Source organism: Podarcis vaucheri, assembly GCF_965113315.1.
Source record: "Podarcis vaucheri genome assembly, chromosome: 11".
NCBI classification, from domain to species: Eukaryota; Metazoa; Chordata; class Lepidosauria; order Squamata; family Lacertidae; genus Podarcis; species Podarcis vaucheri.
This window is the reverse complement of record NC_138749.1, coordinates 55,913,179-55,924,821: the sequence shown is the minus strand read 5'-3', so window position 1 is coordinate 55,924,821 and position 11,643 is coordinate 55,913,179.

Here is an 11,643-nt window from a genome sequence, read left to right as displayed (position 1 = left end):
ACTCCCTCTCTCCTTCCCCTTGCCATAGCGCTTTGCTGAATTCCTCCCTATATTATATGTGTGTCTCTGTAATACAGAACATGATAATATGCCATTAAGCAAAGGATTAAGAAAGCCTCATTGCTAAAAACTGTGATATATTTTTTGTGCAACAGTGTGTGATTTTGTGGGCGTAAAATGGCACAGTGAATTGCAGTTGCTGCAGTCTGTAGCCAGGGTGGTGCAGCTTTGACCTTGCCAAATTCTCATCTCACTACCCCAGGTGTCATGCGGCACAGCTCTCCGAGATTTGCTTAACTAAGATTAATAGTCACAGAGCAACGTTTGGGGAAGGACGCACTAGCACATTCAGCTTTCTGGTGATACCACATTACTACTAGCATGAAATAAGATAATCTGTTTTGATAGTTTGGGCTCAGGGCATGGGAGTTAGAGAGCAGGGGTATGCGGTGAATGTGTGATTTGCCTTGTAGAATTTGGAAGCAGTCCAATATCTGTTTCCAATCCACTCTCTGTTGCTCTGATTCAATTCATTATTTGTGTTTAAATCTGATCTTTGGCATATGAAGCTCTGTTTCACTCCATTGACCATAAGGAGTCTAAAAATGGCTATAACTTCTTTGCTTTTCACATAAGTGAATGGAATTTGCAGGCAAATATAAACCCATCCAGAGCGGGTTCAGCAAACGAAATTTCAGCAGATGCACCAAAAATTTGTTTTTGTGTGTGTACAGGAATCATTACTGATTAAAAGGAAAAGAAAGAAAAGGATTCTAACTTTTTAAAATTTTCTGGAATTGGGTGGAAATTTCAGGTGTGGTTGTCCTTTCTGAGGAGATGAAACATCCATATTTCAGAAGGGTAATTGCAATGGTTCTCCAGGAAGGAAGGACTTCACTGATTTGGAATAAGAAAATACACACAATGTTTCCTCCCTCCCTCCCACTTTTCGTCAGCTGGGTTTGAAAGCTTGGCACATGAGGGAGGTGCTCCTGGGTAAACCTAAATAAAGACAAATATATTTGTCTTGTGCTAGCTGATTTGACCATTGTTATAGAAACCTGGAGAAGTTAGTTTTCTCGGGAAGTATTCTTCATGAAGAAGAAAGAACAAACAAACAAACAAACAAACAAACAAACAGAAACTAACACACAGAGAGAGCAGAGAGCAGGAGGGAAGGAACTCTATGAGAAGTTTGCACAAACCCAAGAAAAAAAGAAACAGAATGAAAAACTGATAATTATTTTACTTCTTTTTATATCACTTAAGTACCAAAGCTTCTAAGCTGTTTGCAGAAAGATTACAAAAAGCATACCTTGCAATTAAATAAGCTGGTGGGTTGTTTTTTTGTTTTTTGTTAAAGAAAACAAAGTAATTATAAAAAGAAGAAATAAATCACAGAAAACTGGTAGAACTGAACTCATAGACGTCCAGCTCCGAGGGCCTTCTGGCGGTTCCCTCACTGCGAGAGGCCAAGTTACAGGGAACCAGGCAGAGGGCCTTCTCGGTAGTGGCGCCCGCCCTGTGGAACGCCCTCCCACCAGATGTCAAAGCGATAAACAACTACCTGACATTCAGAAGACATCTGAAGGCAGCCCTGTTCAGGGAAGTTTTTAATATGTGACATTTTAGTGTATTTTTAATCTTTGTTGGAAGCCGCCCAGAGTGGCTGGGGAAACCCAGCCAGATGGGCGGGGTACAAATAATAAATTATGATGATGATGATGATGATGATTATGATGATTATTATTATAGAGAAGGAAAATGGAATGACCCTATTACTAAGCTCTTTAAAAAGTTCATAAATGACAAACAAAAAGGACCTTAAAATGGAAGGAAGGAAGGGATGGAGGGAGGGAGGGAATGAAGAGTGAAAACAAGTTGTCTGAAATATCATCCATAGGTTTTTAATTGATTCTTAGGGAAAAATAATTCACTGTGTTTAAAAGCTAGACATGACCATCAGAATGAAAGGTCCTCTACCCTGTCCCCTCTCCTGTTCACTCCCTCCCCTCTTGAGCTCTGGATATTTTCCTGACCAGCTTGGTTTTGTTTCTCAAAAATGAAAAGGGAAGAAAGATAATGCATCTATGTTTTTGGAAGAACTGAGGCTACAGAGTGACTCAGACATTTAGGAAGACATTTAGCCTCAAGACACGTTGTTCGCATCACAACTCGGGAATGTAAATCTGATCTTAGTCACCCCAAATGACCTGGGTTTTGGGGGGTTCACGTTGAGACAATGCACACCCCTATTATGTATCTTTCTTCTCCTGTCTGAGTGCATCTGGTCCATTTATTTCTTCATCCCATACAACTTCAAATTATCTTCTGGACACACAGCACAATACAATATGAACTCTGAATGCTTAAAAAGTTGCCTACAACCAATATTTCTTGTGTGTGTTGAAAACTGATGATGTCCTACACTTTCCCAAGGCACCTCTTATGTTCTTGTATCTGTGTCTTTTATCAATAATTTGCTAATCAATTACGGCAAATATTCCCTCCCTCCCATTTATGTTTCATCTCATTTCATAATCAATGGCAGGTTTATTTTCAAAGCTTGTTGCACAAACACATTTTAATGCTTTTGCAGGTGATTTTCATGTGTTTATATTTACTTTCCCCTACTACACTTAAGCTACATTTCTGAAGACACAAAGGGCAGATCCGAACACACACACACACACACACACACACACACACACTTCTGGATGTCCAAAACAACTCATCCAATGTTCTCCTTGTAAGATCACTCATCCAGTTTTCATCCTGTTTCTGGCATTGAGTTTCCTAGATACATTTATTCCCTGAAGTAATGCCTGCAAGTATAGCTGCAAATTACTTAATATCCAGAGTGCAGATCTGAAAGGTTTAAGATAATAATAATAATAATAATAATAATAATAATAATAATTTTTATTTATACCCCGCCCTCCCCAGCCAAGGCCGGGCTCAGAGCAGCTTACAAGCAATAATAAAAACAAGTTGAATGATTACAAATTAAATACAACATTAAAATATTGAAACATTAAAATATTAAAATGTAGCCTCATTGCAGGAGGAGAAGGAAAGGAAAAAAGAAAGAGAGGGAGGGAGGGAATCAAATTGACTCCAAGCCAAAGGCTAGGTGGAACAACTCTGTCTTACAGGCCCTGCGGAAAGAAATCAGATCCTGCAGGGCCCTGGTCTCATGAGGCAGAGCGTTCCACCAGGCCGGGGCCAGTGTTGGAAAGGCCCTGGCTCTGGTTGAAGCCAATCTAACTTCCTTAGGGCCTGGGACCACTAGGGTGTTGCTATTTATGGACCTTGAGGCTCTCTGTGGGGCATACCGGGAGAGGCGGCCCCGTAGGTACGAGGGTCCTAGGCCGTGAAGGGCTTTAAAGGTCAAAAGCAGCACCTTAAATCTGACTTTGTACTCTACCGGGTCCATCAAACTGTGCTTGTCCTTTAACCTATGCTGGTTCCTCCCCTCCCCTTGCTTATTTACAGTGCAGACTGTGATAAGAATAGCACAGGCCATGAAGTCTGCATGGCTGTAGTAGCTTGATAATCTTGCAGCAAAGATCTCCTTTTTATGCACCCAGCAGACTTGGTTTGGAAGCTGCAACTATATAAAATTCACAAATTGCATACTATTAAGAAGGAATTACATGAAAATGATGTATAGATGGTATATCACCCCAGTGAAAATGGCAAAGATGTTTTGGAAAGAAAATAACAGATGTTGGAGATGTAAGGAAAAGGAAGGAACATTTTATCATATGTGGTGGGAATGCAAATGCGTTTAAAAATACTAGAAAATGATATACAATGAATTGAAAAAAAATATGTTTAAAATGAATTTTGTCAAACACCCTGAAGCTTTTTTGTTAGGTATCTCAAATCAAGGCTACCAAAAGAAAAATGGACATTATTTATGTATGCTACAACAGCAGCAAGAATCTTGATTGCACAATATTGGAAGACGGAAGAAATACCATCAAAGAAACAATGGCAAGAAAAGCTGATGAACTATGCAGAATTGGCTAAGCTAACAGACAAACTACAGGAGGACAAAAAGGACTTCAAAAGAGTTTGGGAACCATTTACAGTTTATTTGCAGAAACAACAGAATGGACTGGATTCACTGGCAGGATTTGAATACACTTTCACAACTTCATTTGAGTAACAGATATTTTAGAGAAATGATAAGAGGTTTTATTTTTGTGTTGGAAAAGCAGGATACAATAAATAAAACTAAATAATTCAGCAGAGGGGGAGCTGAGGGAAGTCCAGGCAAGGGGAGGGAGAATAATTGTAAATAACATGATGAATGAGATTTGTATCATTAATTGTTATAAAATTCAATAAATATTCCAAAAAAAGAGGAAGATGCAACTAATACTGAATGATGCAACTAACAGGAACATCATACCAAGTTTGCCCTTACTGAAACATTAAGAGAAATGAAAGGCATTCATCCTTAGAAATTCACACTTTTCCAAATTAATGCATACAAAAATGGATACACTGGTACCTTGGTTTAAGAACACCTTAGATTATGAACAACTTGGATTAAGAACGCTGCAAACCCGGAAGTAGGTGTTTTGGTTTGTGAACCTTGCTTTGGAAGCAGAACATGTTCTGCTTCCCGCTGAGTGTGTTCCATTTGTAAATTGAGTCCCCCGCTGCTATGGGAAGGCACGCCTTGGTTTAAGAACGCTTTGGTTTAAGAACCGACTTCCGGAACAGATTAAGTTCGTAAACCAAGGTACCACTGTACATTGGGGGGTAAATTTTGCATAAAAGTGCAAATACTAATGAAATAATATACAAAACACATTAGGAAAACAAAAAATGCATATTAGCTAAATTCACTCTAAAATGCTGGTGAATTTCACAAGTTTTTAAGCAAACAAATTGCAAGCTGATATGGAAATATACGAACTAAATTGAAGGTGGAAAAAACTGAGAAACCAAGAGAAACCAAAGAGGAAGATTCCTCCATTCCTATTTGATTCATGGCTTGCTGGGGCTCCTTTGGTGGCAACCAAGAAATGGGCATTCTCAGTTGTGGGGCCAATGTAATGGAATAGTTCCCTGTCCTCTGATGGGCACCTCCAGTTGCTTCATTCCTCTGGCAAATGAAACCATTTTTACTGACTCAGGCGTTTGATGAACTTTCATCTTTTTTTCTGCTCAGTGCTTCCTTGTCTCCTGTTTTATTATCAGCCTATGGAATTTTCTAAAAATGTGATTCATGTTATTGCTGCACACCACCTTGATATGAAAGACGGTATCCAAGTTCCCCCCCCCCTTAGCAGGCAAGCAAATAAATATTTGCCGGGAATAGAAGCAGAACTTCACCCTCTCTGCAAAAGTTGCTTTGCGTTTCCCCATGCATTACAGATTGGCTGAATAATGAATAGAAATGTTTCGGCGGCAGTTGTTCTACGCCACCAGGCCACCATTTTTTGTCGCAGAAAGGGAGCTGATCAACAGGTGATGCCCACTACAAAAGCATATGGTCAATTAACAACACACCTGTGGTGCTTTCCTGTGTATCGTTCGTTGCCTTGACTCTTATTGATGACGAACATTTGGTCAGGCTAAGGTTCAGAGCTTTTAAAGATCTGTCCGGGGCCGAGCTAATGCTGGCGAATTATGTACTGCAGAAAGCATATCAAGAAAGGCTGTTCTCATTAGCCGAGAAATGCAATTTCTGTGAACAAAGCAGCAAGAAGGGTTGCCCATTTTCAGAACAATATAACTGTTTTTGTCACTTGGGGGAAAAAACAACACACTCCACTTTTGTGTTTCTTTCCTATAACTCACAAAGGTAGCTGCTGCTTGTGGAGGTGTCATGAGATTTTGCTGTGTTATCACGATTTGCTGCCATTTAGTGACCTGATCGACACATTCCTTCTTATTTTTTTTTTAAAAAAACTATGGTTGGGCACCAGTTGTTGAAAGTCTGAGGGAAAAACAACAGTTTTGCAGAATGTTGTGATCCTTGAGCTTACATAGTAAAGCAAAAATATTTTGGGGTGTGTGTGTGTGTGTACACGCAATGACATACCTAGACAGCATCTTAAAAAGCAGAGACATCACCTTGCCAACAAAGGTCTGTATAGTTAAAGCTATGGTTTTCCCAGTAGTGATGTATGGAAGTGAGAGCTGGACCATAAAGAAGGCTGATTACTGAAGAATTGGTGGTTTTGAATTATGGTGCTGGAGGAGACTCTTGAGAGTCCCGTGGACTGCAAGAAGATCAAACCTATCCATTCTGAAGGAAATCAGCCCCGAGTGCTCACTGGAAGGACAGATCCTGAAGCTGAGACTCCAATACTTTGGCCACTTCATGAGAAGAGAAGACTCCCTGGAAAAGACCCTGATGTTGGGAAAGATGGAGGGCACAAGGAGAAGGGGATGACAAAGGACGAGATGGCTGGATAGTGTTCTTGAAGTTACCAGCATGGGTTTGACCAAACTGCGGGAGGCAGTGGAAGACAGAAGTGCTTGGCGTGCTCTGGTCCATGGGGTCACAAAGAGTCGGACACAACTAAATGACTAAACAACAACAACAGTGTGTGTACACACACACGGTAATCTGACTGTATTCTTATATGATCCTGACTACAACAGTTTTTGCTCCAAGAGTTTGGGGAAGACCTTTGAGAAAGATATACAGGTATGCTATATTAAGCCAATTGCTTTCTAATAGGATTGTTGCCTGACCGTGTTGTGAGAAGGGATGCTCTTTCTCTCGAATCTTGTTTCTGATGGATTGAAATACCAGCAGCAATGGTCTTTCTAAACAATAGCCACCTGCAACATCATTAAAGGCTTAGCTGGACCATCAGAGATGAGAAGAACAGGTGCAGGCTGAAGCAAGGGTGGCTAACCTTTGGCTCTCTGAAGTTCAACAATGACTGAAGGGTTAGCCACTGCTGTAAGTATTATTTCATTAAGGGTTTCTTAATGAGCTGATATCGCTAATACAAATGTTGTACGAGGTCCACATGAGGGTGTCTTTAAAAAGTGCTTGGAAACTTCTGCTGGTACAGAATTTGGTGCTGGCCTATCAGGGCAGAAAACAAATCAAGGTTGCAACTGCTACATTGTCTTCCAATTGGTTCCTTGGCCTCATTCAGAGTTCCAGTCTTGACCTTTAACGTTCTTGTTTTCAGTTCAGTTTACAGTGGTACCTCGGGTTACGAACTTAATTCGTTCCAGAGGTCCATTCTTAACCCAAAACTGTTCTTAGCATGAGGCACACTTTTGCTAATGGGGCCTCCCGCTGCCTCCACACCACCGGCACACGACTTCCACTCGCATCCCAGGGCAAAGTTCGCAACAAGGAGCATCTACTTCCGGGTTAGTGGAGCTCGTTACCCAAAGCGTTCGCAAGGAGGACGGTACGTAAACCGAGGTTCCACTGTACTTGAAAAATTACTTCCATAAAAACCTACTATAAGATTAAGACCCTCAGATCCAACTGCTCTATATTGGATAGGGACCTTCTTGGCTATGCCGTCAATACTGTAGAACTCCCTCCTTAGGGATACACACCTCAGTCCTTTTCTGTGACTGAGACAGAGTTGCTCTGACAAACTTTTGAAGCAGAATAATTACACTGGTTTGGATCAGCACCTATTTGTTCCTCTTAACATTTCCTGATCTACTATATATTTTGGAAAGTTCCCAAGGTATGTTTGGAAGATGGCAGAATCAAACATGACTTTGGTGTGACTTTTTTTTTAATTTGCTCAACACACAACAACAACAAGACATATTACACCATAATAAGAATATCATCAGTTGCACATTACATAAAGAATTAATATAAATTCCATAACCCATAAACTGTAATGGTCTCTTCCTTTTAAATCCGGCTTCCCATCTACTCCATAAATCTAATTACCATTCTTTGCTGCCAATACATGTTATTGCCATCATCTCAAATCAGTTCAAAATGTATAATATCATATACCTAATGAATGATATTGCTGGTATTATTCAAATGCCACAACGGATTTTAAGTCAGTATTATTAATTTTCAAATATATTTTAAATGCTTCCCATTTTGAAATAAATTATTTCCTTGGTTTGTTCTTTAATTTTTCGGATAGGCTGTCTAATTCAGCATAGTCAATCATTTTTTGGACCCACTCTTGTCTTGAGGGAGCTTTTTCACTTTTCCACATTGTGGCTATAAGAACCCTCGCTGCCACCGTTGCATAGATGACTTGGGTGTGACTTCTTTTGTCTCTTGGTATAAGTTTGGCTGCCTCTCGAGATATCACTGCCAAACTTGGTGTAAGAGTTCCTGAGGTAGGGATGGCAAACTTGGACACCATCGAGATATCAAGCACCATTTTAATCAAGATGGTGGACCAAAATGTGACTTTGGCATGATTTCACCTGTTTTTTTGGCGCAGATTTGGCTGCTTCTTGAGATATTGTCGTCAAACTCAACACAAGGGTCCTCAAGATGGGGCCAAGATACTTCATCGCTGTTTGGAGGCTGTGTGTCATTTTGACTCAAGCTGGTGTACCAAAACAATGCTTTGGCATGAATTCACATTTTTTTGGATATACACTTGACATCATCTGGAGGTATTGCTTTGAAATTTGGCATGAGGGTTCCCAAGTTGGGAGTAGAAATTTTCATCACAAATTTGGATTCCAGGTGCCAATTTGAATCAACATAGCAGACTGAAACACGCCTTTGTTGTGACTTAGCCTGATTTTTGTCATGACGGGTGCAAACTTAAAAATTACAGTATGCATTTTAAAAACTCATTATTATTTTTTGTTTCTAAAAAATCCTCGGCAGCATTAGGCATTCCTCGCTAATATTGATAAAGTGCTGCTGTTTTGGTGGTGGTGGTTGCTATTATTATTATTATTAATTGGATTTTAATAACTGCCCTGTGGGTTTCTGAATCTAAAGGAGATGTTCAAAATGTTTTTGCAAAATGTTAAACATTCTTACTTACTAATATATGGCATGGAAAGTCATTTGCCCCTGAAAAGTATATACTGAGTATTCAGAACAAAACAAAATTCAAAACAAAAGTTACATTTCCTTGAGTTAGCCTTGGAATGTTTGACCCTAAATCTATTCTGCAGTACAACAGGGAACAATTGCTTTGAACGGTTTTATGACAGTGCCAAAAAGCTTCTTTTTATCACTTGTCTCTGGTTCCTTGGTGCTAATTACATGCACCATCTGCCAATGAACTTAATATTGCCTCATCTTAACAGTGAAGAATGTGTTTTGGGGCACAGGTTTTATTTATTTATTTATTTAGTGACATTTATAGCCTGACCTTCACCATGTGGTCTCAGAGTGGGGTGCACATAGCTCACTACATGAAATATAGCTTTTGCCACTCTGCTATCCACCATTTGGGACCACATCTCCCAACAGGTGTTGGTTGGGGGCTGATGAGATTTGTAGTCCAGAACATCTGGATGGTGCCTGGTTGATGGATATTCTAAACATATGCAATGATCAGGCCAGGCACTCCTTGGAGGGGAGGACATTCCACAACCTGGGGGCCCACTGGGAAGAAGGCCATCTCATGTGCTGCTGCTCCACAAACTCCCCAGGGCAGTGGAACTACCCACAGGGCCCTACCTTCAGATCTCAACAACCAGGGAAGTCTCTATGGGAGTAGGCAGGGGCCTGTCTGCTTGGGAGCCTAAATTTTGTTAGGTTTCTGTTTATGCCACTGTGCAGTTTTTGGAGTCACAAGACTCTGTTTACATTCCAGACTGTTGGAAGTCTCCCGGGAGACAGGAGACGGATGTTGATGCTACTGGTTTCCTTTTTTCTTTGTCCTGTTCGTTCACTGACTCTCACAGAGAGCAGATGCATTTCTTTTCTGTCCTGCATAGTTAGAAATAAAACATAGCGATGTAGCTCATATTTCTCATCCTTCTGCTGCTGTTTGTATACTCTGCGGAATGGGAACGTGCCTGACGCCTCATCAGAGGCTTAGGTCGTTAATCGGAGGAGATTCCAAAGACTCGACCGGAGGAGTAGCTCGGTTGAACAGAGTTCCGACACATTTCCCGTTCTCCTCTTGAGTCTTTGTGGCAACACTGGTTTAAATAAAAGCACAATGTGGTATCCCAGTGCTTCAGGCATGAAGCCTCTCTTGGCCAGGGTTTTTGCTATCCCGGATTGTTAGATATCCCGTAGACTGTCCCTGGGACAGGTGAGGCTGCTTATTTTTGAATCTGAAAGTTGACAGCTATGCAACCCATGTGTGTGCAGACGTGCCGCTGCGGGTTGCGAACTCTGCGGGTTGCGAACGTGCATCCCGCATGGATCACATTCGCAACGCGAGCATTCACTGTAGTTGCTTTGGAAGGCAATAACCAGGCATCTGCACAACATGAGCAGTCTAACAAAGTTGATGTTGAAGAATCATTGCTTCAACACTTGTGATCTTTGCTTCTTCCAGTACACTGGCATTAGTTTGCCTGTCTTCCCATGAGTGGAACTCTGCTCACAGGGCACCCTTTCTTGCGAGGGGGGGGGCAATTTTTGCTTATTCTTTCTTCTCCCAGTCCCCCTTGAAAAATCTGTTTGAGAAGGTTGGGGGACCCTTCAGAACAATGTTGGTAGTGCAATGGAGGCTGCAGCAGCGGGTAGAGAGAATTAGGAATCATTAGCTACCCCTCCCTTTCCTCCAGTGGCAGCCTCTGTGAATGGAAGGAGCCCTTCCGTTTGAGCAAAGCCAACTCTGGACAAAACTCATTATATATATGAAATGGGGAAATCGTTTGTTTAAAAGCTTTGAGCCCTATTCCACTTTGGCAACAGTTGCTTGAAGACTTCTCCGTAAAGACAGATCAGTAACAGTCATGATAAGATGACTGAATGTGGTATTTTGCTATCCCTGCTTGCGAAGCTTTCAGAAGATCACTTTACGATTAGAACAAATGCTTCTTCAGAACATTTCAGACTACTGATGTTAAAAGGGGGTATGTTACAGATTTAATGGCAGGAAGAGAATGGATTATTCATACAGCTTGATCCTAAGTATCATTGAGCTATAAAGCTTGGGGAAGAATAGCATTCCTGTTCTCTGGTCTTGGCTGTTAGTTTCTGGAGCCAATACAAAGGCTAAAACATCATTTGCCTTTTCTTAAGATCAATAATATGAAAGGCAGAGAATCTTAAATAGTTTACTATTCTAGTAAAACTCTTTGCACAAATGGATGGGATGCACCTTATTTTAGTAAGAGAGAACCTTTTGAAAGGTAGCTAAAAGTTCAGTTCATACTTCAGTATCACTTCATCCAAATGATTTCATTAAAGACACCAGCTGGGTCCATACATGTTTGAGACAGCTGAAAATGTTGTCAAAGTCATCTTCCACTTTTTATGTTCTTGTTCTGCTTTTCTCACTGCATTTAAGCTGGCAAAAGCCCAAAGCAATAATCAAAGGTATCACCATTAGTATGTCCTGAATGTTAATAGGCTTTGGTAATAGAAGCAGCTTTAATAGATTATTCTCCTAAATGAGGGGGGACAAGTGATAGGCAGGAACAAGTTATGGCTTCTCCATGGGCAGAAAGTGACTGGGTAGTTGGGCCTGAAGTGAGTGTTCTTGTGTGGAGGGGGAAGCATTTAGGCTG